Source organism: Mustela putorius, unplaced genomic scaffold, assembly GCF_011764305.1.
Source record: "Mustela putorius furo isolate JIRA1106 unplaced genomic scaffold, ASM1176430v1.1 tig00537227_pilon_pilon_pilon, whole genome shotgun sequence".
NCBI classification, from domain to species: Eukaryota; Metazoa; Chordata; class Mammalia; order Carnivora; family Mustelidae; genus Mustela; species Mustela putorius.
In genome coordinates this window covers 8,167,179-8,190,841 of record NW_025422368.1, presented here as the reverse complement: position 1 = coordinate 8,190,841, position 23,663 = coordinate 8,167,179, and the positions used below count along the sequence as shown (strand labels likewise).

The following is a 23,663-nucleotide window of genomic DNA, read 5'->3' as shown; positions in this document are numbered from 1 at the left end:
ATTCACTCTCTAGACTGGAGGGGCATGAGTCCCATTTTACAAAGCAGGGAAACTGAGCTCCTGGAGGTTAGGTGAGGTGTGAAGGGGAAGCCGCTGGGAAAAGGCGGGGGATCCAAATTCCAACCCAGCCCAGGCTCCTCTCCCCACGAGAAGCGTCCCGTTCCTCTGAAGAACTGTCACTTTGAAGAAGCTGAGCGACTGGGGAGCAGCTTTGAGAAGGGTACGGAATCTAAATATTTGTGGGTTTGTTTTAGAAACAAGTCCCACCCGCCATGCAGCTGTCACGGCAATAATTGTGAGACTGCACTCCTCTCTTTAAGCTCGAGTTAAGAGTGAAAGGAGGGGCGAGGGGGTGGCGTTCGCCCCACAGCAACCATTACTGGCGACATAATGGGGCTGATGCTTCTGGAAGCTACAGAGTGCAGTGTCATTGTTTACCTCCTGTCAAGTCTTTATTCCAACCGAGAAAGCCCTTTCAGAACTCTGCCTCCATCTGGCTTCTGGCCTTTTCAAGGGGCTGATAGGTTAAAGCCTCTGAATTCTTAAAGCATATGCATAAAGTATTTCTAGTACATTATTTAAAATATCCCTCCCTCCCCCTCTCTCTTTCTCTCTCTCAGCTATGATTTGAAGAAGTCTTCACCACACAGAATTTTAACTGATGGCAAAAATATAAAGCCTTGAGGTAATGTTTTATCACTGTTTATTATTGTATCCAAAGAAGAGGCCTTGACAAGTGTTGGCTGCTGCTGGGTTGCCATGGCACTCATCAGTCAAGCAGGGATGGGATTTTTAAAGCCTGCTTAACCCTTTTTCTTACCCATGTGCACAACCCTGAAAGACTCATTCTGTGCAGTATTCTTGGGTGAAGCCTCAGGCTTGCTGCCTGGGTCATCATGCCTCCTGGACCCCTGGCCCCACCCATACACACTGCCCCCTCCTCACAGGCCACCATCCCTTGGGCCTCTCTGCGCAGACACCCATGGCCTCCTCTGCCTGGAACAGGCTTCTGCACCTGTCCCAGCCCCAGCTCCCATTCAGGTTCTATTCTGTGAAGGTAGCGCCTCCTCCAGGGAGCCTTCCCCATCCTTTTCACCCCTCACTCTGGATTAAAAACACATTCTAGGTGCTCCAAGAACACTCTGCATTTACCTCCCTTTTGGCACACATCACCTTGAGTATAATTGTTTGAGACAGTTTTGGTGAAAGGCGTCTAGAGCTGGTGTGGCTGTGCTCGAAGTTCCCCTCTGCTACATACAAGTTGTGATCTTGGCCAAGTCACTTGACCTCTCTAAGCCTCAGCCTCCCTCTATGTGAAGGAAGAATAATATGAATATTTGCTTCACAGAATAATTGTAGGGGTTCAATGAGGTCCTCTAAACAAAACACCTAGCACAAGGGAAAATTCAATAAGCAGTAGAGTAAAAACTTGTCTCCTCCATGTAAGCTCCATGAAGATAGCGACTGTGTCTTTTATTTTTGATTATGCAGGACCTAACATAGTGGGTGTTTCCTAAAAGTCTAACACAGGATGGGTTCATCAGGGCATGGGTTTCTCCACATAAACGAATTTTTGAGATAGCTACAGCTTACCCCTGAATGCACACAAAGAAAATCCTTTCTTATTTCTGCTTATTAAATTAATTCACATATAGAGGTGAAAATTGTGAAAATACAGCACGTCAAGAAACAAAATGAAAACCATCTGTGATCCTTCCATCCACTGTTAATATGTTAGTTACATCCTTTCATACACACATGCATTCTTTTTAATGTACATGTATACATTTATATTACACTGAAACATTCTAATTTAATTTTCAAACCATTTGTTGACTATTTCTTTACTGGTGAACAGTGTTTCATAGTGTTAATACTGGAGTGAACATCCTTGTGTCTTATGTCTTCACAAACCCATGGCTTTGTTCTTAAAATGTTTTTCTTGAACTCTTTGTGCTTTCCAGAAGTTCATAAGCATATCCATATCCCTGTGCCCTTACTGGCACGGGCCAATTTGATAGATGAAAAATAGTATCTCATTTTCCCCTTCCTTCTATAAATTTATCACACAGCTCCTCATTTAAACCTTCTAATGACTCAGCATGATCATTTTGAGTATCAAATACTCATCCCTCTGAATATCCTTGCAATTCCCAGGGGCTAATGAGGTGTGTGAAGCTCTTTGTCCATACATTGAATGACCCCAGATGGCTGGGCTTTTCTTCTTTGATTTTAGCTTCTTCCTACACTGTAACCACCATATGTGACTTCTTGCCACTTCCAACAGAACATTGACTCTTCTAATTCTCTATTATTGATCCATTGTGTTGAACAAGCATTCATTGGATGACTATAGGCTATGAGGTTTTTGGAAAGATTCTGAAGGAGAAAGGAATACAAATAGTAACAGAGTACATGAAGGACCTACCCTGAAAGAAGAAACAGAGTCGTAAACAATTACACAATGGAGTCAACAGAACACAGACAGAGTCCTAAAATTAGGACTGAGGACAAAAGGCAACAAGATTCCAAATGGGGTCCGGTATTTCTTAAAGCATGCTTTCAAATTCTACCCCTAGGAAACTAGCACTGAGTAAAACTCCTCTAACCTTTGGCATAGAAACTAGGTTAAAGTATTTAAATTCTGTGCTAAATGAGATCATGTAAACCTGATTTGGGGCTCTGGGTGTTTCTTCAGCCATAGGGGAACATGCCAGCTCTGGCTACAGGAATTTCAGCTGGCTCTAGAGAGAACATTTTTGCTTCTTTCTTTGGTCTCAGCTGTTTTGTTGGGGAGGGAGGGGAGATTTGGTGCCAGGATATTCCAATTAAATGCTTCTGGATAATAGTGAGAAATAGTGAGAAAGGATGATATTAATAATGTGGCTTCTCTGTAACTGAACAATTTGAGATTCTTTCCTTTTATTCTCTCTTTGTAAAAGATGCTTATACAGGAGTGATTCAACTGCTTGAAATGTAAATATTACTCAATATCTAAGATATTTTATTTACATGTGGCCAAAATACACATTTTGAAAACTTCACCTACTATGTATTTCCTGATGTCTACTGTGTGCCAGGCACTAAATTTTGGACTATTGGTTTGTAAATTCCTAACTAGAATTGTTTTGTTCAATTTTCAACCAGATCTATTGGCATCACCTAAGCCTAAATGTGATCTATAATAAGATGACTTTTTCTTTTTTTTCCTGTAGGACCTTCAGCATACAGTATAGAACCGACCTTACCAGGGGAATATTTGATTTAGTGAAACATTTACTCCATTTCCCTATAGCATATTATCCTATATAATTCTTCTTGTGATTGCAAAGATAAAACAATTTTACAATCCATAATGAATGAACGATGGGCAATTTTTTCTAGAATTACTTTTTATCTTTGTCAGCTTTATGAAAGCTGTCACATTTTCACATATATATTTCCAAATAGTGTATATGTATTGGGAAAATGCTCTGATAACTAATCTGACACAGCTTCTTTTAACAACTCCAGAGAGAACATAGATCATTTATTACTAGTTGTTTCAATAATTTTTCCACAATAAAAGGATTCATGAGGTTAAAAAGTTCCATCCTGTATGTACTTGTTCAAGTGCCTATTTATAAGCTTTTATGACTAACTCCTTGATTTTCTAGCATCACTTAAAGTTGGTGGGCAAAAGCTGACTTATCTGAGTTATGCCCCCATAAAAACTTCTTTTAAAAAAAAAGAAAGGAAGGAAGGAAGAAAGAAAATAAAAAGGAAAAGTTGTTCCAGATAGCTGACTCGGGGTTATCCTTTGGAGTTGGTTATATACATGTTATGCTGCTACTTTGCAATGTCTTCAGAGGCTACTGAGGCATAGTATTTGATGCGGCCTCTACTCAATTAAAAAGCGCAATGTGTAGTATTTATTTGACCTATTATGAGTAAACAAAATTATAAATTCAGTGACAAAGAGAAATCCTATGGTAACAGCTGTATGTATTAAGATCACTGTTGTAGCCCAATTTATTTAGGTTACACCTGAAAACTGTCCTTTATTCTCGTTGCAAACGATTTCTCCCAGCCTTCCCCCCACCACACACACACACATGGACACACACAGCTCTTAAGCAAATACTAACAAGGCTTCTAATAGGTCAAAGCCACATCTGTGAGACAACCCAGCCCCATTAATTTCCTTCCTGGGAAAACTCAAGGTTGACAGTATAATTTACTGCTTCTTCCAGCTAACGCCTGAAGATAGGACCCCTATTCCCCAGTCTCCGTGGGCCAACAGAAACCCTGCTTCCTAACAGCCAGTTAACAAACCCCGATGGCCTAATCACATTGACCTACCCCCTCACCTGCTTTTTATAATTTTCCACTTCTCTGACTCCTACTCCGCCTCCACACATCTATGCAGGTGAGCTCTCCACACCTCAGCATTCAGCTCAGTTCTACATTCAAGCTTTTTCTCTACTGCAGTTGTTAACTCAAGAAAGTCTGTGTTTACTGGCTTTCACTAGTGTCCAACTTTTTTTTTAAACACATCCCACTGAAAACTCAAACTAAACCAATTAAAATATGGATACATAGAAACTTTCAGGTCATTTCCAAAACATGTCAATAGCGTTGGTGGTATAGTGGTGAGCATAGCTGCCTTCCAAAACATGTCAATAGCAGTAGTCTACGAATTAACCACAGGCCAGAGTTATGACAACAGGTGATTTACAATCCATTCTAGGAAAAGGATCTAAAATAACGTTATTCTATCCTCTCCCATCTTCTCCTCTCAATTTTTCCTCCCATAAGATGAAAGAATCCAAGGGGGAAGTCTTTTGACAAACAAGTAACAAGTCAGCATAAACTATAGTCAAACTTCAGAACATCACCCTCATCCAAAGGGTTAATTTTTCTGTTGGTGACGAGTGTTACTTCTGGTGGGCATTTCTGGGGTGTTCATGCTGGATCTCCTCACTGACCAACTGGGGACACGAGGTGGAATTCAGTGGACATTGTCCCTGGTTTCTAACAGTCACTCCTCAGATGATTCGTCAAAGCCAACCACGCCACTCACCTGTGATTGGGCTGAGATGTCAGGTGAGGTTTGCTGGAGTCGTCTGGGAAAAGAGCCAGTTGTCTTTCCATCCTGCGCATGGACAAGGATGAAGTTAGTGAGATAAATAGAGGGCAGAAATAGAAGGGAGCTGGATTGCAGATAATATTGTTGAGCCCCTGAATCAACCACCTCTACAGCCTGCATCGACTTAGAGTTATATAAGAGAAGGCACTTATTGTTTATGACATTTGGGGTTCGTATTCTCTTACTGGAAGACAGAGACATCTTCACTGAGACAAGAATCTGCAAGGTGTTTTATAAGGTTTTCTCTCTACCAGCAGTAACAGAGCCCACAGGAGGGAGGCAGTGCTCTCCAAGGAAGACAGAGGGGCCTTCCAGCTCAAGGGAGACCCCCAGGGGTAAAACAGTCTGTTTGATCTGAGCAGGGGAAGTTGGGTCTTCTAAAACTCAGCCTGACCAGCCGCCAGGGGATGCAGAATTTCTGATGAGGGAAGGGGGCTAGAGAGGGGGCAAGGAGAAATAATTTTGAAGTCAGCAATTCTGTGAAGGCAGCTAAATGTGTATGTGTGTTGGGGTTGGGGGAATGAGGCAGCTTTGGGTGATCTAGAGGGGAAGATGAACATTAAAGAGAGGAAAGATAATGAAGACAATAATGTGAGGACACTAAAGGTTTCTTTTTCTCTCTCTTTTTTTTTTTTTTCTGGAAAAGTATGTTACATTTGGATCACCTTGTTTATTTGTTTATTTTTAAAGATTAGCTAGAACTTAGTTCTGAATCCATCTGGTTCTGGTGACTTTTTCAAATAATAAGTCTTTTAAACAGAGTACCAAAAGGAAGCTATTTCTATCCTGATGGTGTCCTTGGCTGGAAATGCCACTGGCCTTTCAGCCCGGGGATGGAACAGACTCAACTCATGTATTCAGCTCTCCTGAAAAACCAAGGAGACCAGCAGACGTCCTAGGAACACCTACCTGTGCTAGTGCCATGTCCCTCCCTTCAAAGGTCCTCCGAATCAGTTGATACTAGTCCCTGGGCTCTTTGCAGCACTCTCCAAGCTCTGATTCAGTTTAGAGACAGAAGTCCTATGCCAGCTGCCAGATTTCTCCATCCAGTGCAGCTCAGACCAAGGCCATGCTCCTATCCTCCAGGTTCAACTTGCCTACAAGCTGTAGAACCCACTCACCTCCAGAGGAAAAGCAGGTGGATGCTTTTCAAAAGACAAAGAACATCAACTTCCAAACTCATCAAATGTTTAGGAGGAGAAAAACTGGAGCTGGAGGAATCAGAAGAATCCTTTGGAAGATAAACATAGCCTTGAAGAATGTGCAAACCTAGGACGGGAGAAGGGAAATGTATTCTAGGCCAAAACATACATCCTACCTTAAGGAAGGCCATATGGTAGTTAGCTTGGATGAAATTTGGGGCTAATATAAAACTGGTTGGATAAAATTGGATCCTGATCAAGAAAATCTATGCGTGCTAGACTGAGTTTGATCCTAGATGTGGTAGACAGCAAGATGACATAGTGGAACAGAGTGAACTTTGTGGTCAGGAAGACTCAGGTATCAATCTCTGTTCTTCATTTTCTGGCTTCGTGAACTTGGGAAAATTGCTTAAATTCTCTGGCCCTCATGGAGATAACAATACCTTCTTCCAGAGCTCTTGCTAGAAGATCATGTCTCTAAAAGATGAGGACTGACATATCATAAATTCTCTTTCCTCTTCTGGTGGTATTGAGGAAGGAAGATGTGGTCTCCAGAGACCCCAGAGGAAACTGAAATGTTGCTGGAGGGAATGAGGTTGAGGAGGTAGAAAGAGGAAATCAGTCTGAAACAGAAGAAGCTGGGAAGGTCCCCAACTGTACTTGTGTGTTTGTTGGGGCAGTTTTTTGGGAGATGAACTGTTGAAAGAGCTAGTGGGGAAGACAAAACAATAGATGAAGAAGAGGAACTAAGAAAGTGAAGTAAAAGGACTTTAAAATTTTTTGTGTGTGTGTGACTCCAGGTCAGCCACATAGAAGACAGCAAATGACAGAGATTGACAAATCAAGCATTAAATTGGATGATTTAAATTACAGCAAATCATAGAAGAAAGAAAGGAGCCATCTGAAGAGTTGTAAACAAAGTTCCCCCAAAGCTAATATATAACTTACAGTACCCTTTGGAAAGTTCGGAATTATATATTATTTTTTTAGCTTTTTACACAAACACATACATTTTTTTTTCCTCTTGAACATGGGATGGGGGAGGGGAGGACATAATGTCTGTGATTGAGCCATCCTGCCAAAGAAGGTTCTCTAATTTTACTAATTTTAGGATGCATGTGATTCATCTCTGAGATATTAGAAGAAAAATATAATTCCCAAATAAGAGATGCTATTTATTATCAGCTGTTTAAATGTTATTCATCTAAAAGGAAAGAATCCAGATCTTAGAAAAATGATCATAAGAACCTTACAAATACTTCCCAGGTTTTTCATATGTTTTGAAACACTGAGGAAACCATCTGCAGGAAATGTGGCAGATGCATTAAAGGATATTCTTATTGAAACAAATTAAAATAAATATATGTGCGAAAGTGTCTAGCATGATGTCCAGCAAACAAGACAAACTCAGTTAATGTTAGGGGAATCCAATTAAGTTCTTTAATCCAAATTTAATCCAAAATACTATCAGACAGCCCTTTGCATTAGAACAGATTTGGGTACAAAAATGTGGCTGGAGTAAATCTCAAGGCTAACAACTGCTAATTCAAAGCTCCCAGAGATAGGCTGAGGATTAGTTGAAATTCACTCCATTTTTCAATATTTAATTTAGTGGGTTACAAAGAGAATATATCTTTTTTTTTTTTTAAGATTTTATTTATTTATTTGACAGAGATCACAAGTAGGCAGAAAGATAGGCAGAGAGAGAGGAGGAAGCAGGATCCCTGCTGAACAAAGAGACCGTCATGGGGCTCCATCCAGGATCCTGGGATCGTGACCTGGGCCAAAGGCAGAGGCTTTAACCCACTGAGACACCCATGCGCCACTAGGGAGAATATTTCTATTGCACCTTTAAAACACCCGTGATTACCGCAAGGCATGGTTGATCAGAAGGCCGTTGGAATTGAAATGGTATTTCTGGTCATAGAAGAGTGCAGTGATCCACAAAAGCCAGGGTTTCCCACACTTCTTTTCCCTGAAGTCTTGGCTGGCTATAAGATGTGTTAACTAGAGATCATTTTGTGTGTGTGTGGACACATTCCCATCATTGAGATCTCATTATATCCCACATACTTGCAGACATTTTCTCATTTGATTCTCATAACCACCTCCTGAAATAGGTATTATTATCATCTTCATTTTGTGTTTGGGAGAACACAGTCTGGGGGTAAAACCAGCGCTGGGTAGATAGGTCAGTGGAATTTGGAATTAGATGGACCTCAATTTAAATCTCAGCCCATGACTTTGGCATTTCCTACCCATTATGGGCCTCCATTTGCAAATTCTAGCTTTGGTAGAATAATTCTTAGAAGACTAGAATTAGAAGTTGAGGTTATAATTACCCAACAAGTATTTTTTAATAACTGCTAACAGCAAGATGTGGATATCAAATGCCCAACATGCAATGTTTGGGAATAACTGGCTGAAATTGTTTTATTCGTCAGGTTGTTTAGCATTAGGAAGACCCAGTTTGAATTTACTCTGCACCATGGCATCACGCCAGAACTAAATTTTCAGGACCTAGGAATCCCTAATTGATTTGGTGACTTACTCTGTTTCTTAACAGATCCTCTCTCACCACCACCCGCGCTCCATAATGTAGGTGTTCTGTATTCGACCCGCCTCCACCTGAAGATATATGAAGGGAAAACTGAATAAACACACACAATTATATTATATTTACCATTTCCAATGGAAATGCATTTTCATTCCATTTCCAATGGTTTCCTTCCTGAATATCCGGATTCCCATCTGGTAGCATTTCTTAGTGCAGGTCTTCTGGCAATGAATTCCCTTAATTTCCATTTATCTGAAAATGTTGGGGTTTTTTTCTTCACCTTCATTTTTCAAGTGCTTTTTAAAAAAAAAAATTTTTAAGGTTTCATTTATTTATTTGACACAGAGAGAGATCACTAGCAGGCAGAGAGGCAGGCAGAGAAAGAGGGGGAAGCAGGCTCCCTGCTGAGCAGAGAGCCTGATGCAGGGCTTGATCCCAGGACCCTGAGATCATGACCTGAGCCTAAGGCAGAGACTTAACCTACTGAGCTGAACCAGGCTCCCCTCAAGTGCTTTAATGGAGAAACAGTTCACCTTCTGTTAAATGCCCAAATTTCAATGTTCAGCTTGATGAATTTTTATGTAGTCATATACCCATGTAACAACCATTCCAATAAAGATATAAACATTTCTGCCACCCCAAAACTTCCTCTGTGTCTCCTTGTAGTCAATTTCCTCCCTCTACCCCAGACTTTCTAATCATTAATCTGTTGTCAGTCACTGTAGTTATGCCTTTTCCAAAATATCGTATAAATAGCCTCATATAATACATACCCTTTTCAGTATGGCTTTTTTCACTTGGCACAATGCATTTGAGATTCATCCAAGTCATTGGATGAAATTTCTTTTCATTGCTGAGTAGTATTCCATCATATGGATGGACCACAGTTTGTTTATCCATCCATCTCTAAGGACACCTGGGTTGTTTTCAGTTTCTGGCAATTTTGGATAGAGCTACCATAACATTAGGAAACACATTTTTGTGTGACTATGATTTTCAATGACCTGAATTAAATGGATAGAGGAATGCTGAGTCAAAAGGGTATGTTTAATGTTATAAGAAACTGTCAAACTGTTTTTCAAAGTACTGTACCATTTTATATTTCTACTCAAAGTGTATGAATTTTGGTTTCTTGGGGCATGGTATTACCAGTTTCATTATGTTTTACTCATTCTCATTATGGTTTTAATTTGCATTTCCTTAATCACTCACAATGCTGAGCATCTTTTCATGTGATCACTTACTATCTATACATCACCTTCAGCAAAGGGTCTTCAAATCTTTTTTTTCCATTTTTTTTCCTGGATTGTTTGTTTCCTTACTGCTAAACTTTCAAAGTTTTTTTGTACTTTAACTACCAGTCTTTGATTAGACATGTGTTCTACAAACATTTTCTCTCAGTCTGCAGTTAGTCTTTATTTTCTTAACAGTGGCTTTCAAAGAGAAGCTTCCAGATGTGATAAAGTCTAATTTATTACTGTCTGTTTTATGGTTTGTGCTTTTGTGCCATATCTAGGAAATCTTTGACTAACCCAAGGTGACAAAGAATTTTTCCTATGTTTTATTCTAGAACTTTTACAGCTTTACATTATACATTTAGTTCTCTGTGACATCTTGAGTTCCTTCTTATAAACAGTTCAGGGTACCATCGGTGTTCTCTCTCTCTTTTTCTTTTTTGCATATAAATGTCCAACTGTTCCAACATCATTTTTTCACTTCTTGAGTCCATTGGCTCCATTGATTCTCTGTTACCAGTTATTGAGTCTGTATTCTGTCTTTCAAGAGTCTTATCTCACACTCACTTTGGCTAAGAACTGAGTTTTGAGCTTTTGTAATAAAACATTTGAAGGATTTAGGAAGGAAGAATGAGAGGGAGGGAAAGAAAGAAAGAAAGAAAGAGCAAGACAAACAGACTGTCCATTGACAATCTTTGGGCTGCCTGCCCTGGCGTGCCTCGCTGAGAGAGCACGAACCTTTAGCACAGCCCAGGCTCAGGGAGAGGTCTGAGTCAGGGGTCCTGCCTGGAGAAGGCATTATCAGGCGCCTGCCTCAGGAACAGGGCCCGTGACAACCCCCGCTGCATAAGGCTCTCCTAGGACAAAGGGCATCAAGAGAGAAGAGAAGGCTCTGAATGGGAGCTAGACGCTATGAAAGAATCTTTTCAGTTCTACCCAGTTATACCTGGGTTTGAATCATTGTTTTCAGTGTCAAATACCAAGAACCCCCACACCTGAGTAGGTAATCTCTTGTTCTTGCTAAGACTCTGATTAGTAAATGTGAACCAGGCACACGAAGGTCAATCTGGCAACCTAGTAAAAACCATAGATAGGCAGGAAGGTTTTCTCCTCCTCCTCTCTCCCCTTCTCCCTCTAGGGGGAAGGCAACAGAAAGGAATAACTAGTCAGCCATCCAAATAATTATTTAAGCTTCAGTTACCAAAAACTCTGCCATTGGACATGGTGGCTGGCTACAAAATGCAGAGATGTGGTACATCTGAACTATTATTGAGATGGTCAAATGCTTAGTGGACACTTGGCCATTATTACGCTCATCCTTGCAGAGGGAGATCCCTTTTATCCCCAATGTTTCCTACTTAACTTTGCATTCTAGAAGATCAGCACATGAGGTGATTTCATCTTATGCATAAGTGCATAAGATGCACTTTCTCTCACATTGCTGTCATCTTAAAGTCACAGAAAGTGATGGTAGAATGAGATATTTGTATATTTCTAATGTCTGGGTCCTGGCCATCAATGTTCTTAATGAAGTCGAATTCACACATTCTGCTGCAATTCGCCCTTGTGGTACAAAGTCCTGAGTCAATCAGTTGGTCTAGTTGCTCAAGGCAGACCTAGCTTCAGGCTGAACTTATGCCTCGCCAACCACTTGGAAATTTGGAAACAAAGATGTAGTGAATATTTCATATATAAGAAACCGAAATGACTGCTAAAGCAATTCAGTGAATTGCTGAAATTTCTATGCTTTCATAAGACTTGACTCTTACAGTAACCCACTTGTCCATATTCATGCCCGTTTCCCCCATGCGCCACCAGCCCCTTGGAGACCACATCTAGTTTATCATAAATACCTCTCAATCATCCTTGCATCTAAAAGAGTGACTGATTCAATATGTGTTCGATAAATATTTGTTGGGGTACCTGTGTAGCACAGTGGGTTAAGCCTCTGCCTTCAGCTCATGTCATGATCTCAGGGTCCTGGGATCAAGCCCCGCATGGGGCTCTCTGCTCGGTGGGGAGCCTGTTTCCCCCTCCCCGTCTGTCTGCCTCTCTGCCTACTTGTGATCTTTCTCTCTGTCAAATAAATAATCTTAAAAAAAAAAAAAAACCAGGCCAGCTGACTTAGCCAGCATTTTTAAATAAGTACATACATACATACATACATATTTGTTGACTTTGGTCGAAAATTGTTGGATTTACTGAAGACACACAAAGCAGTTTACCTTATCCGCGGGTATCGCGGAGCATGAAGAGTTTGGCACCGCAGGTGCCGATGACATAATCAGCTGGCTGGAATTCAACCTGATCTCAGCAATTTGGAATGTTAAGCCGCTGAAACCACAAAGAAATTAATAGGAATACAGGCAAAGACCCACGTAAAATGTGTTTGTAACTGGGTTTTCATAAGTCTAGGACAGATATCTGGTTTGATAGCTGCTAAGTGAAAAAGATCTAGCAGTTTTCAATGCCTCACACTCAGAACAGGTGGGATGTGGCAGTTTGCAATAGTGAGGCAATTTAAATGACAAGTACCCTGAGCTTGAGGTGCTGTTCAGGGAAGGAGCACGCTCACTGTACACTGCTGGCCAAGCCTCAGGTGGGATGACACATGAGTCTCCCGCACTACATTCTAAGGGGAGAATTGGCAATTAGAGCGTGTTCTGCAAGGCAGGAACGGATGAGGCTTAACGCATGGTATGCATGGCTCAGGATAATGTGTGACTCACTGAGTTCAGAAAGCGAGAGGGGCCCTGTAATTTACAATGTAGCTAGGAAAATGTTTTCTTTCTGGGCTCAGATGGAACTGTCTCTGCGAGCTGATGTTTGCCCTTGGGGGACAAGAGGGCATAATCTAGTGGAGCTCTGTAGAGAGCAGGAATATCTGGGAGTCCAGGAAGAAACGCGCTACTCCGGGTACTTCATCTACCTGGTGTTTCCCATAGCAGGCTTCAGTCTTGCCTACAGAGGCTGTGGCTCATCTTCATGCTTCGGGCTGAGACCCTCTGTTCCCACTCTGATGCCAGCAGCCTAGACTGATTCTGCTGAGATCGGCTACTGACGTGGGGACCCTTAGAAAATGTGGGTGCAGGGCCAGGAGCAGCCACCAGCAGGCTTCCCTGGCCCAAGCTTCTGCTTTGGATGCTTCTTGTGTCCTCTCATCTCCTGAAACCCCCACCCTCCCCAGATCTTGTATGTGACCTGGAGCAGCATCTTTCTCCCCGCTTCTCCCTCTTGCACTGATTCCTATGTCCCTCAGACTTCCGCTTCCTCTGTGTTCTGATAAGTTGCTCATCGGGATCCTCTGCCCACTCGTCTTGCCGTCCATCAGACCCCATTACTCTCAACTCCTCCTCTTTTCCTGCATTTGCTTTATCAGAGCCTTCACTAATTTGTATGAACGTAATAATTTTGTAAGGAGATAGAAAAATAATGTATAGGGGCACCTGAGTGGCTCCCTCGGTTAAGCGTCTGCTGTCAGCTCAGATCATGATCCCAGGGTCCTAGGATTGAGCCCCATGTCGGGCTCCTTGCTCAGCAGGGAGCCTGCTTCTCCCTCTCCCTTTTCTCCTCTCTCCCTACTCCTGTTCTGTCTCACTTGCTCTGCTCTCTCTCTCTCAAATAAAGTAATCTTTAAAAAAAAAGAAAAAGAATTTATATATTTTGCACACCTGAGATTTAATGCCCCCCCACCTTTTTCAAGTGGCTTCCTGTCCTGCCTGTCTCATAGCATATCTCATAGCATATAGTAAGCTATATGCATAATCTCTGGGGTCAGACATGTGCAGGTTCAAATCCTGGGCCTGCCACTAACTTGCACATTGTTAAGTTGGGCAAGTTATTCAGTATTGCTGAGCATTAATTTCCTCATTTGTAAAATGGGAATTACAACTACCTAATGCATAAATCAAATGAGATACTGTAAGTAAGTTCTGGAAGAGTAATCTGGTAGCTAGTAAGCTTAAAGACACATTACTTATAACACTTCTAATTATATACATTTTTATACCTTATTTATAAAACTGTATAATTTTATATAACTGGATACTATAACACAATTATTTTAAAATATCCCTTTAACATCCCTGCTCAAATTTCTCCTATTCTGTATTTTCATGTTTAGTAGAGGGTATTGAGTCACAAATTATGGAAAAATTGAATTGCTAGTTGAGTAGAATATTTACAGTTACCATATGGTACTGGCTTTACTTCAGAAAACTGATCTTAGAAATTTAATTTTCCTTTTCTTTCTTTCTTTTTTCTTTTTAAAAAATTTTTTTAACATTACATTATCCTCAAGGCAAATTGGTCAAGTGCCTGTAATACCTGGGCAACAAAACCAAGTTCAATGTAAAAGTATTTATTCATTCTGAGGCCCTCATATTATTTGAGTTGGTAAATCAATATGAACTTGCATGGTATCCTCATATCCATGAATTAAATTAGTTCACGGCTTTTTTCCAAAGGAGCCAAACCTCATAATTAATTTTATTTGGTCATTATCCAGACTATTGTAATAATTTCTAAATGTCAGGTCAGACATTTCTAATGTATAGAAACCCCATTTGGGGATTCAGAAACTTATCTGTCTGCTCCTTTTAATATTGGTGTGTCCTGGCTGATGGTTCTTTAAACAATATTATTGCTCAGTACTTTTTCTTCTTAAAAAGTACCTGAGTTTTAAACTAGCTAAAATCAGGAAAACTTAAGGAAAAGAAGTCAAAACTTCTCTTGCTATTTGGAGAGCCAGAAGATATAGTTAATGCCGAGTAGAGAAGGAAATGGTGGAGAGAAGAGAAATAAGACACCAACCCCTGTGCACAGGCTTAGCGGTCCCATATGGAACATCAGGGATGAACTCAGAGAGGCCTCCGAGCAGGAGGGAGAGGCTTACACCGCATGTTCTTCATGGCACTGGAGAAGAGGAAAAGGCCTGCTGTTGGTTCCAAGACACCTAACAAAAACAAATACTCATCTGGAAGCCTGTGAGGAGACTCTGTGTCCCTAAGAAAAATCTCCACAGAGGTCCTTTATATTCAACAAAGGGATGACTAAGCCCTAGACAGAGGCAGTGCCCACCCGAATGATGCTCTGAAGGAAATTACATGGTGTGCAAGAATTTGTTTCATCACCGCAGAAACAGGAGGAAAAATCTCCTTCTGTAGGTAGCCCACTGACTGCTCGTGGGCACACTCACCTGGTCTCCTCCAGAATTCCCATCATGGTCCCTCAGAATTCCCACAGAATTCCCTCACGTTCAATTCCCCTATGAATGTGGAGCTTCTGCTTGTGTCTGAGTCTGGTTGGAGCCGGAGTGCCAAAGGTGAGGGCAGAAATGAGGACTAAGGCATCTTTGCCCCCAAATGATGCCTTAGCCCAGCCTCAGGAGGGTGTGGAGGTGGCAACTGGGAGCTTAGGGAATGTTTCCAAGAGAATGTTTGAGACTCTGGCTGAGGAATGAGTCCCAGAATCTGAAAGATTTATTTCTGTGAGAGGATTGGTAAGATTCTGAGTGAGGGTAAAGAAAAGAAGCAGAAGGAATATGAAGAGGACCCTGAATGCAGTCAGGTCTGCTTAAGGACCCACGTAAGCCAGCATAGCAGGGAATTGGAGAAAGGGCCTTTCTCCCTTCCTCTGCACTAAAGTCAGCACCACATATGACACCTCTGGAATGAACAACCTTACCTCAGACAGTGGTGGTTGGCCGTGGTAGGTTTAGTCAAATGTGAGCCTGCAGAAGAACATGGTGGATGCCATGTCTCTGACAGACAGGTCTGTGAGCAAATGTAAATCACCTCTTTGGGTAAGCCCCAAAATAAATAGGAATGACTTGGTGGTGGGGTGGGCAGAAATACTAAGTTACCATTTGAGAAAATGGAGTGTTGCTACAGGAAACTTCCTAGGCTGGTGAGGCCTGATAATGCTGGGTTTACACATGCAAATATTGGAAAGGCAACAGTCAAATATCCCAGTATAGCTTCTGCTATCACCTCAAAAAATAAAGAGAGGAAAAACACATTAAAAAGAGAGAAGTTGGGGTGCGTGGGTGGCTCAGTGGGTTAGGGCCTCTGCCTTCCACTCAGGTCATGATCCCGGGCTCCTAAGATCATGCCCCGCGTCCGGCTCTCTGTTCGGCAGGGAGCCTGCTTCCCTGTCTCTCTCTGCCTGCCTCTCTGCCTACTTGTGATCTCTGTCTGTCAAATAAGTAAATAAACTCTTTAAGAAAAAAAAAAAAAAGAGAGAGAGAGAGAAGTTACCTCAGATCTACCAGTGCCATAAATTTGGCATAAGATTAAATCTTTTCATGCTAAATGACACAAGAATGCATTACCTTTTTCACAAAATGTTTACAAAAGCCTGCAAAGCAATTGCCTATCATTTTTAATTTTGAAAAGTAAAGAAGGATTAATGAGCCAAATTTATAACTAGATGATACAAATCGCAAATGGCAGCACTGCTGTAATTTGCTTATGAAGTGCCCACAAGCACAGTTTAGACCTTAATAACGAATCTCCATCTTCCCCTCTCTGATTCTGATCTTCTTCATCTCTGAAAGCCTCACACAGGACCTTCTGTGCCAATGTTACTTAGTCTCAATTAAGAGGAAGAAAATTAATATGGAGTTTAAATTGGGGTGACCTCTTCTCAGAGATGAAATAAGGGACCATCAAAGTTCACCAGAACATTTGGCAACACTAGCTGAGGGAGAAAGTCCCATAAGGCTTTATTATCAAAGGCAAGGTTTGTACTGATTGCAATAATTCATAACCTCGGAGTCAGCACTTCTATTCTTAAAGCCTCAGTTCATTGAAATTGGTGGACCATTCCAATGAAAGAATATTTCTGGTTCATCAATCTTTTTTTTTTTTTAAGTCAGTACTTTGTCAGCATCTTCCTAAATACTTGAAAAGTCAACTGTTCTGCTTTAAGAGGTCCAATTCCTTTCCATATAACTGATATTGTGCTGAGGATTACAAACCTTATAATGCCTCTGCTCCATAATTCTGAACTCTCACTTCTCATTTTTCTAGTACCATTCATTCATTCACCAGTTCATTTGCCAAGTATTTACTGAATGCCTGCTATGTGACAAGTACTCTTCTAGAGGCTGAGGACATACCAGAGAACAAAACAGACAAAAATCACTTTCATGAAGAATAACTTCTAGTACAATGTTCTATGGATAAGGAATAAGAGGCTGGGCTGACTTAAGCTATACCAAGACATATCCTTGTACTTAATTTTTGATTAATCACGGATGTCTATTAGCCTGATGTTATATATATGATGCTTTCTCCTGAAATATATATTTCTAATCTATTTAAATGTAGTTTCAGGGATCAGGGTCCTGGTTAGTGAAAGTATTCTCCATCGTTTTTCTCTTAATTATGGACTATGAGAAAGAAAAAGGCATGTATAGTAGAAAGAACGCTGAATCTCTGAATCCTTTTAAATCTAGACCTATTTTTACCCCCTCAGCCTAAGCTATCTCCTCTACTGGGGGGAAAATTGTTTTAAGTAAAACAACTCCATTTTTCTCAGTGCTGAACCGAGGACAGAACATCATTACCAGCCATCACAACCCTTCTGCAATCTTAGTCCTGTCAAGGAACATCCTGTAATTTCCCCCACTTCAAAATCAGAACCAAGTCCAAGATCAGTGCAGAACTGGGGGCTAATAATAGTCCACTCCCACTGATAACAGAAAGGCTGAGGTCTTCACAAACCTTTTCAAAGAACAGTTTGATGTAACTTTAAAGTCACAAATGGTTCTATGTCTCTAAGCCAACATTTTGCAGAGGGCTGAGCTCAGTTAGAAATCCAAAAACTGAAGAGAGCCAGTGAAGCCGGAAGCTGGTTCATAAAAGAGCAGAGCAGCTGAAATGGCTGGCCGAAAGCTTGGGAGGCGCTCCTGATGAGGAGATGCTAGAACCAAATATATTGGTCTGAGTTGCCCAGGTATCAGAGAGCACCTGGAGGAATTCAAGGGGACTTGGCAGAGAGGCACTGCAAGCAATAGACCTAAATGTTGAGAGAGCTAAACTGAAAATGATACTATGTCGAGTGCTTGACATGTATTATCCTTCTGAAGCCATCCAATAACTCAAGGGACAGAGATCATTGATACCATTCCCATTGCATGGTTGAGGAAAACCAAGACTTTCCTAACTTGCACAAGGCCACACAGCTAATCATGGAAGAACTAGGATGGGAAACCAAGTTGCTCCAAAGCCTCCAGATCCTAGTTGCTACACCATACAGATTTAAGAGCAGAAACAGCAAACTGTCCACAAGATAAAAATAAATGAGGACATATAAACAAACAAGAATTCAATTCTCATCACCCCCAAGATTGTAAATGGAATAGAATGTCTTCTTGAGATGGATGGGGTTCAGGTCTGGCTGAAAGCTAAAAGCTATATTTAAACTTTGTTGGGGGGTTTCTCCTTTTTCCTGGTAATGATTGAAAGATAGTTTTTACTCATGATACCATTTGGAAAACACAAGCAACATAAGGAAAATTAACATTTTGATTAAATAACATATATGATATGTTAAATACCCAATGTTAAATACCCAATTAGAGAGTGAACTTTTGTCAATTAGGGAAAGCCAAAGTATCTACAATTCAGGTACTCTAACATTATGACATCAGGTCAGTGTTCATGTCTTGGTGATGCTATATGACTAAAGAGATGGGCAGAATCCACATAGAAAATTTCTGAACTATCTCAGCTCTGTCTGAGGTGGGAATTCCTAAATGTATTTTGCCTTAATGCCTTAGAGAAAAGAACCTTAAAGAAATTGGCATAAATCTTTCAAGGAATCTAAGACAACAATGTGCTTGTGTTTCCTGTGATAACAGTTAACTTTTATGTTGGGGGCCCACACAATGGAGGCCACCATAGTGGCCCAGCTCACATCACAGATCTAAATCTGTCAGCCTGCACTTACAAGAAACACCTGTCAAGGGAACTAAACACACATCAATTACACTCCTCCAATCTAGGTTTTGATAGCTTACTTACCCTAGAAAATAGGACCTGCTAGCTTTCCAGAGAAATCCCCAACCTCTGCCTAGAAACATAACCATCTGCTCCCACAAGCCACTACCCAGAGGATCTAGCACGTCATTGCTTCTAGGGCTTCAAGGCAAGTTCAGCCAACATTCTTCTCGTCATAGACGTTAGGATTTCACAAGTAAAAATAAAAATTTTTGAGGAAGAATAACCTAAAATCTCTTCCTCTTCTTCTCTCTCTCTCCCTCCCTCCATCTTTCTCTCCTTTGTCGAGGGCTAGGAAAAAAAAAATGACTATCTATAATCACCGTGATTTCATAGAAGAAAGGCTATTTCAATAACAAAAAAGTGAAAACAACATAATTTTAGAATAAAGAATAGCCCTTTAAATTTAATGAATCTAGATCGGTGAAAATGTTATTTCCTTATTTTTCTTACTTTGCTATTATTAACTAGTGGAATTTTGGTCTATCCATTAGGATCTTTTTGGCTACAAATCACACACACACACACACACACACAACCAACAACAACAACAAAGAAAAAATCTGCAGTAGCTCAAATAGCTTGGGTCATTTTCTTACATCTCAAGAGGTCTAATGGTTAGTGGTTGCCAGTAGCAGTTCAGCTGGACTGTGCTATCAGAAACCTCTCCTTACCCCAGTACTTCTTTTTTTCACCGTCTTCCTTTTCTCGTGCTTGTAACTTCATAGTCATTCGATGGCCTCTGTACTTTCAGGAAGACAAAAGGAAAAGTGCAAAAGGCCTTGATGGAGGTTGAATTTTGTCCCCCAGAAAGGGATGATGAAGTCCTAACCCCAGGTACCTATAAATGTGACTATATTTGGAAATCATCTTTGCAAATGCAGGAGGTCAGACCAACTTCTGGGTGGGCTCTAATCCAATAACTGGTATACTTCTAAGAAGAGAAAAACAGACAAATACAGAGAATAGACCACCAGGAGAAGACACAGAGAGACACGGGGGGAAGATGGCCAGTGAAGACAGAGGCAGAAACTGGAGCAATATATCAGACAAGGCAAGGAACATCAAGGACTGCTGGTAACCATCAGAGCCAAAGAAAAGGCAAAGGATTTTTCATTAGAGCCTTTGAAGAAAGCAACACCTTGATGTCAGACATATAACCTCCAGAACCGTGAGGGAATCATGTATCTTGTTTTAGGGCCCCCAGTTTGTGGCATTCTGTTATGTCAATCCTAGGAAACTAGCGTATCACCCATCAGAAAACTTTCTCTTGAGAAGTCCCCAGACTTCCCTTTGTAGCCCACTGGGGAGAACTAAGTCAGATAACCTAAACTTGAAGGATCGATGGCCAAGGGGAAGAGATTTCCATGACGTATTCTGATTCATCCTTGAGCCTGGGTAGGATCTATTCTCCCTGGGATCAAGGAGTCTCTCTCCACCATCTGAACACATTGGAAGAAGGGGAAATGGCTTTGAGGAAGCAATGGGCAGTGACTGTCATATATGAAGATGGACTGCTTCACTGCTTTGTGGGTGACACATTAGAAATGCTGCCCTAGGGGTGTCTGGGTGGCTCAGTGGTTAAAGCCTCTGCCTTCAGCTCAGGTCATGATCCTAGAGTCCTGGGATTGAGCACCACATCGGGCTCTCTGCTCCACGGGGAGCCTGCTTCCTCCTCTCTCTCTGCCTGCCTCTCTGCCTACTTGTGATCTGTGTCTGTCAAATAAATAAATAAAATCTTTAAAAAAAAAAAAAAGAAAGAAAGAAAGAAAGAAAGAAATGCTGCCCTGTTGAACAGTGCTTGAGGTTTGCCCCAAAACAGATCTTCATATTCTCTAGAAGCACTCTGAGAGGTCATGTTCATGGGGAGAAACCATGTGATCCCATCTAAAACCGAGAGAGAAATTATGGAAGCTGCCAGTGCCCATTGATAGATGAGTGGATAAAGAAGATGTGATATGTATGTACAATGGAATATTACTCAGCTATAAAAAAGGAAGGAATCTTGCCATTTGCAACAACATGGATGGAGCTAGAGAGAATTGTGCTAAGTGCAATAAGTCAGTCAGAGAAAGACAAATACCATATGATCTCACTTGTATGTGGAATTTAAGAAACAAAACAAATGATCTTATGGGGGACAAAAGAGAGACAAACCAAGAAACAGACTCTGAAGTATAGAGAACAAATTGCTCGTCACCAGAGGGGAGGTGGGTGGGGGCTGGGAAATAGGTGATGGGGATGAAGGAGGGCACTTGCCATGAGCACTGGGTGAAGTATAAAATTGTTGAACCACTATATTGTATAGCTGAAATGAATATAACACTGTATGTTAACTCTCCTGGAATTTAAATGAAAAACTTAATTTAAAAAAGTTTTACTGAGCTAATAATAGCTAAAGTATCTTTTCAAATTAAGTACCAAACCTTTGAAAGAATACTAAAATGGAGGTGGGGGGGATATCAAACTATACATTCAGTGTGATCTGACATTCCTTAGCTAAAAATACTGGGAAGGAAATAGCAAAATTTGAATAATGATTAGCCCCAGGTAGTGGGATGTCTTTTAGATCATTATAGTTTTCTCTTTAATTCTTGTGTCTTTTTCAGATTTTCTACAGTAAGCATGGACAATAATGATGCTATTTAACAGTTATAAATAAACATGTACTAAGAAATTTACCTGGATTTTTTTTCATTTAGCTTTCACAATGCTCTGCAGTAGGCACTATTGTTATCCCCTTTGCACAGATGAGAAGGCTGAGGTACAGAGACATCACTAAAGAAAACAAAAGCGAGTGAGAGAGAACACCGAGAGAGATGATAATGTAATTTAGAGGAAATGTGGTGTCAAGAAACTAGAAATCACAGGCTGGTGAAATGATCTGGTGCTCATGAAAATTCCCCATCCTTACTCCAAGGGAATTTTCACTCCAGTTTAACTGTAGGCAGCAACATAGAGTAAGACATGCATTTTTAATCTTCACTCCATAACAGGCTTAAACAGTTAAACCCAGCACCAAACAGTAAATGCATCAGTGCTGTTAAACCCATTTTTCTCATAGTGAAGACAGAGATTAAACGTGCTCATGAATTTAGCTCCATGGACCAGCGGTGATAGGGGAGTAGTTGCCCAAGCATCTCATCTGTGAGGCAGCTCCCAGCTTCAAGCATTCTGGAATTTCTCTCAAACATTAAATTCATTGAATGCATATCTGGGAACTATAGACATTGTCTGGAGGTCAAGTCTTATAAAGACTCTTAAACTTCCTTTGGTATCTTCTTAGATGCGCCAGCCAAGCCCGGTTCTGCCACATACTCTACTTGGACCTGTCCTTCATCCCACCTGCTCCAAGTATAGCACTTTAACTAGCCACGTGATCTGCCCTCTTCTTCCTGACTGCACGGGTTCTTTGACCATGGCTGCTTTATTCCCACAGTTTCCTCTGCCTGGGACACCCCCTCCTCCTCCTTGGTGTCCCCTCTGCTTCCCAGACATACATCTGTCACAGCACCGAGACCTACTGTGGCATTTATTACGCGTCTGTCTCACCTTACTAAGGACTTCAGAGGTGGTAGTGATCTTGGTATTCCCAGCATCTAACACAGTTGAGGGGCTATTTAATATTAGATGAATAAATAATTGAAGGCCAATCCCAAGGGAAGCAGGTCATGTAATACATTCCTCACCCAGAGCTCACAGGGCTCCGTGATGTGCTACGCGCAAGCCTGACAGGGACAAGAGTCCAGGAAGGGGGACTGGCCCCATGTCTTCCTATCTGTGGAGAAGCCTGAGCTACACCTGAGCCCTGGGGCAAACATCCTTTGAAGTAGTCTGATGGATTTCTGCAAAATTCAGTGCTAGGTGTTGTGATCTGTTTTTAATGTGCAAATTCTGCTTTCTTGAGAAATTGAAAGGAACTTGAGCAGTTTCATAGGTAGTTTACAGTGCAAAGGACTTTTCAGGGTAAAGGACTTTCTTTTTTGAACGTGCACGTGAACAGGTAGCAGTCAGAAGGGGGCGCCTTGCAGCTGTGAGCAGTGGTGTGGAAACTCCTCCTCCACGTGGAGATCTGGACCGTGAGCAGGGGCCACGTGACTCCCCGGCAGTGGCGGGCTGGGCGGAGCACCACTGGGGTCTGGGTGAAAGTGAGGTCCAGAGACTGTTGGAAACATATTTATTTTACATGTTCTGCCTACAAATGGGCTTGTTGCTGGTAAGTGAACTTCTTCCAGCGCGAGTTAGGCAATTGCAGGATTTAGATGCCAGACTCTTGTTGCTTCTTCCTGCGAAATGCACCCTCCGCCCCATGTCGCATTTTGCCCTGTTTCCCTTTCTGCCATTGATGGGCTCACTGTGAACTTTCTCTCTGCCTTTCCGCACGCCACAAGTGTACAGGGGGACGCCGCCCCCCGGGGTTCAGACCTCCTACAGCTCCTCATGATTCACCTCACAGGGCTTTTTCACTTCTTATACCTTATATTTTGATCATGTTTATCTTCTGTTTCCTTCCGCCTTATCGCCCCATCATTTGTTTCCTACCTGCATCTGGAAGTGGCTTTAAGAAGCCATCTAAGCAGAAGAGAGGTGTTGTGT

The 23,663-nt window shown here is 41.4% G+C and overlaps 1 protein-coding gene across 1 annotated transcript in view; it reads left to right on the top strand.

Annotated features, from left to right (window-relative positions):
* The first annotated feature begins 23,182 nt into the window (after positions 1–23,182).
* PCED1B (PC-esterase domain containing 1B) overlaps positions 23,183–23,663 on the top strand; it is a 39,702-nt gene continuing 39,221 nt past the window's right edge. Inside the window, exon 1 of the mRNA XM_013063019.2 lies at positions 23,183–23,283. The gene's annotated coding sequence lies outside the window, so the exon portion shown is untranslated. The remainder of the gene's footprint in view (positions 23,284–23,663) is intronic.